A 5,748-nucleotide genomic window follows, 5' to 3' on the forward strand; every position below is an offset into this window, starting at 1 on the left:
ATAGCTCAGATAGTGTCCTGCACCCGGGTCCAACTGCCGCGACACGATAGACTAGAAAACAACGGATATCGAGACTCTAATGCCTTGAAATTCGAACCCGATCAAATTAAACACTAATCTGGTAACAACACACCAAAATTAATAGCGAAAGTATATGTATATCCGATGATGAATAAAGGCTCCGCAAAGCGGGGCATCCCCTCGCCGTGTAGACATGCCAATCAGTGAATGTGAACATTGTTGTTACACCAGTCCGTCTATCACACTTTCTGCTTCCTCAAACTCCTCTTTTACTAGTCCCTTACCGGTTTGTAAAACCGAAAGGGGGGGGGGGGGTGTTTATAGGTTTCTTCTCTGTCCGTCCCCAAGTTTTCCAGACTTTTTCCCATATGCTTGCGATGATTCTTTTGAAATTTGCAGTTTGGTTTCAGAGTAGCGAACTACAGATCAAGTTCGAAATTCATAACATGTGTTGGACAGGTTTGATTGATTGAATATTGATTAACGTCCCCCTCGAGAATATTTCGCTCATATGGAGACGTCACCACTGCCGGTGAAGGGCTGCAAAATTTTGGTATATGCTCGACGCTTATGGGCATTGAGCAGGGAGGGATCTTTATCGTGCCACACCTGCTGGGACACGGGGCCTCGGTTTTTGCGGTCTCATCCGAAGGACCGCCCCATTTAGTCCATGGAACATAGCAACTGTTGGCTTCAAAAATATAGCTAAAATAGGATTTCCTTTCAGAAAATAGGACAGAAATAGGATTTTTAATACTAAAAATATAACCTTTATAGGACAAATCTATCAACAAGTTTTAAAAATTTGGCAGACTCCATCTCCCCCCACATCTGTCTACATTTGACAGACAAAATGTCAATGAGAAAGAAAATCTGTTGTTCCTGCAGCACATCAATGGGCCCCAAAATGGGCCAAACATATAGTCATCTTCTTTTCAGACAATACGGCTATGGTAGCCAGCATAAACAAATGCTCATCCCGTAATAGTACTCTTATGAGTTGTTTGAGAAGTCTGTTTTAGCTTTCTGCAGTTTACAGTATCCTAACTGGTGGTCCCAAACCATTTTATTCTTTACTGTCCTGGTAGATTTAATTAAGCAGACATACAGATCTTATATCAAGCCATATTTTGAGTTTTGTAATTGATTAAACATCCCCTTGGCACCTATTGCGCAGATAAACCTGGCCAAATTCATTGCCCTCTTCTTGCTAAGATGGTCTTCTTATTCTAACTTCATCTGCAAATACTTGTCAATTATCCACCTTCTTCATTTAGAGGCTGGACTCCCAAAGCCCCTACTTTGAGCTTACATTAGCAACTTCCTTAAAGTTACAAAATGATTATAAGCAAGAACTGCTCAGAAACTGCCCATAACCTCACTGATCCTTTATAAGATTTTCCATATTTGAGATTATACCCAACCAAAAACACATGCTTCTGGGCAGCATCTTTAGTGGGGGTTTTCTCCTTTAGGAGTCTAACCTTCTGGCACCCTCATGGGAAACCTTCAGACGCTCCTCATTCCATTACCCGACATCTGAATTCTCCTATTTGCCCTAGCTGCATATTCAGGTTATCCTCAATCCTGTAAAGACACCCAACTTCCCTGCCTTTGGTTATAGGCACAACTCAAAGCAATGCCTTTTAACTTGCATATATCAAGCCATATTTATATATTATACATAATAGCCAATTCTTTTAGGTATTATAGGACAAATATACCAGATACAGGAATTTTTAAGAGATGATAAATTTTTATAGGACATATTTGATACCTATGACCCATGTTAGTCTCCTTTTACGACAATCAAGGGGTAATGAGGACTTATTCTAACCCGGATCGTCGTTCGAAAAATAATACATTCATACGTATTTATATATTGCAGAGAGAAATAAATCACATTATACCATTATTTCTAATTAAGACTTACATTAACACTGGAGTTCCTTAAAGAACATGTATTTCCGGTAGAACTTTCGCCGGGTCTCATGTAGCTAGCGTTAAAGTCTCGCGAGCAGCGATATTAGATTTCACTCGGAAGTCCCTGATTTTATGCTCTACTAAACACCGATATATTCCGAACACGTTAGTAGGGGTGTAGTAAGAAGAATTTAAGGACGGTTGAAATAGTCTCATTCCAAGAGGAATAACTCCGTTATATCTGCACAGACTTTCATGCATCAGTTGCATTAGTACATGTACATGCAATAGTTTAGACAATGATATTAATGAGGAAGGACCTAACACTGTAGAGAATGACAACATTGTTAATGATACTATTGTTAAACCTAGATGGAAAAATGATCCGCTAACAGATTTTTTAAATCCAACATAGATAATGAGAAAATCCATGAACTTTTGAATAAGCTTGAGAATGTTGACATCCAGGTTTTGACTGATGATCTGTGTAATGGATTTATAGAAGATTGAAACGATGTAAAACTTATACGGTACCAATTTTTATGCACCAGATGCGCATTTCGACAAATAATGTCTCTTCAGTGATGCTCAACCGAAATGTTTGAAATCCGAAATAACTATGAAGTTTTAGAGCTAAATATAGCCAAAAACAGCGTGCCAAAAAAGTGGAGCCAAATTCGTCCAAGGATAAGAGCTATGCACGAGGGAGATAATCCTTAATTTTGAAATGAATTTCTAAATTTCATAACAGCAATTCAATATACATCCGTATTTTCAAGCTAGTAGCGAAGTACTAAGCTACTGGGCTGTAGATACCCTCGGGGACTAACAGTCCACCAGCAGAGGCCTCGACCCAGGGGTCAAAATGTAAAACTTTTACGGTACCAATTTTGATGCCCATTTTTGTAAAGATTTTTAATGTATTTGAAAGTGGTATAATACCTAGTACATGGTCTGAATGTTACATTTGTCCAATATACAAAAATAAAGCTGATGTAGACAGCTATAGAGGTATTACAATATTAAGTTGTTTTGGCAAGTTATTTACGTGTATACTCAATAATAGATTGTTTAATTACTTAGAAAATTTAGGGTTACTATGTGAGGAACAAGCTGGTTTTAGAAAAGGATACAGTATAACAGACCATATATTTAATCTTAAATGTTTGATAGATTTAAACTTATTTAGAAGGGAAAAGTTGTATTGTGCATTCATTGATTATCGTTTGGGTGGGGTTAATCCAATTCATTTTGCCTTGGATTCATGGCCTTGATTTCTTGTTGCTACCCACCCTTTTTTGTGGGCAGGCAATATTTTTATGCTAGTCTTTTTACATATGTGTATGCAATAGGGGGTAATCTTGTTAGATCCCCTATCGGATGTTTTATTTTGTTTATATATGTTCTCTTTCTCAATGTCAATTTTATAGATGTATGTAACAGGGGGTCATCTAGTCATTTGCAGCATATGATCTTAATTTTTACTTGGTTTTAATGACCCCCTGTACTGTATATACTTTTCGTCATTTACTAAATAAACAAGAAACATTGGTGCACGCACCAAAGTTATGGGCCGAACAAATTTCCAAGAGAGTATCATTGTTTCCATAAACTAAAACTGTCTCGTAAACATATTGATTGGACAAGTGTCCAAATTCGACCCATTAACATACAAAATGAACAGTAATCTGTTACTCCTTAAAGATCTGTGAACTACGTGTATGTCCAGTAGGCAAAGATTCTCCAGTGGACTTTTTTTAAGAGCAGTCTGAACCTTAACCTTAAACCATTGTGACCTCAGAATAATGTGTTTATATGCTGCTTTACGTCTCATTCTCGAATTTTTCACTCTTATAGAGACGTCACCTTCGGTCGAATTGAGCAGTGAGGGTTCTTTATCGTGCTAACGCCTATCGTGACACAGGACCATGGCTTACAAGCCTCATCTGAATGACCTCAAAATAATAGATATGGGTTATTCTGCTCCTTGGATGTTATAAGTTTGATGAATATTTACAATGTTCATTATTGGAAAATATTGAGCTTTTATCACTTGAATATATTAAGCAAACATTTTCTAATGTGCAAAATAATTCAACCAATGACTGTTGCATGAATACTGCATTAATTTAATTTCACACTTTCCATATTAAAACTGTGACATTTAATTTGGGTTATCTAAATATCATAACCTTTCGCTATGAAATAAATCAGATTTATTCAAGATTGAAAATTTTATTGGCACAACCTGTGACAATATTTAACAAAATAGTATAATGCAATAATCAAAACATTCTTTAGCACCCTTGGAATTATGCATTTTTCAAAACAAAACAAAAAAAGATATCAAATGTGGACTTCAAAGGTTAATGAACAAACAATTAAGGACACTAGATACACTGATGAAATTTTTTTTCTAGACATTGAAAAATTATTTCATATAAAGGTGTAAATACTGAGCCATCTATTTCATCTTCATTGTAGGAAAGCAGCTATTTACTCTGAGGAAAATTTTTCAAAATAGCATACGTCATAGCATTGGACTATTGCTGAACGCAAATCAGGGTTGTTTATTTAAATGGGAAAAATACATGCAAATAAAGTGTAACATTACTTAGCATAATGTTAGAAATGTTTGAATTTAATATATCAAGTAATATTTAGAGAAATCAATAAATTAGATGAGAGCAGATCAGTATAACTGCATAAAAATAACATGAAATGACAACTTTTTAGTGTGCAGTATATAGAGGGTCCTTAAGTGTTAGTACTTCTAAATATGATGACTAGTGAAAAAATGGAATGGACTGGTTGTAATGACTAGAATAAAAAACATCATATTTCAAAAGCAATACTGAACAAAAATAAGACTGTAATACTGACAATAAATATTATACCCATTGCTATAAAAGTTATTGTTTTATCATGGTGTAAAATAATTTAAAAGCAAAACAGAACATTGATGACATTAGGTCTTCATTATATTTGATAGTGCTATTGTACATCAAACAACAAATTCTGCAAAATGAAAAAAAATTCAGGTGTCTACAGTAAGTGCATAGGCTAAATACTTGCAATACTTCTACAGTAGCTAAAAATTCAAACAAATCTAAGAACTTCTAGTTGAAACCTATGTCGCATAATAATACAAAAAAAATACATGCGTCTACAGTAAGTGCCAATCCTACATTCTTGTACTTCTAATACTTCCTTAGTAATAATGAATTCAAACAAATCTAAAAAGTTCTTTAAAAAAAAAAATTAGCTACCAAAAAAAAAAAGGGCAACATCTACATTGTAGGTGAACTGAAGGTGTGTGACTGCATCCATCTTGCAACATTTAACAATCACTAATATCGTAAAAAGTGTTACGTGCCGAAACTTGGGATTTAAACTTGATTGGCAACTTCTCTAATAGTACACTTAAGCAAGCTGCCTTTGATTCAATAGTAAATGTGTCCTTCATGATTTCCTTCAAAGTATCTTTAAAGATGGTTACTTTTTCATCTCTTTTCGATTCTGTTGAAAACAGAAAAGTTACTCGGATGTTTTTCGCCACCTCTATAAATAGGTCAGCAGATAAGCGCACGTGACCTGTGTGTTACACAACAAAAACAAAAAAACAAAACAAAAACAAATGTTTAAAAAACACCACCGAATTACTTTACATACAAAATGAAAACGTATCATGATAATCAGTAATCCAACTTAAAAAAAAAAAAATACACACTCATCCCGCAGAAACTCATACACTTCTCAAATTCTTATTTCATAGAATGGGCCGGCTCGTGCCGGCCCATAATG

The sequence above is a fragment of the Ostrea edulis genome, chromosome 6, assembly GCF_947568905.1.
Source record: "Ostrea edulis chromosome 6, xbOstEdul1.1, whole genome shotgun sequence".
Lineage (NCBI taxonomy): Eukaryota > Metazoa > Mollusca > Bivalvia > Ostreida > Ostreidae > Ostrea > Ostrea edulis.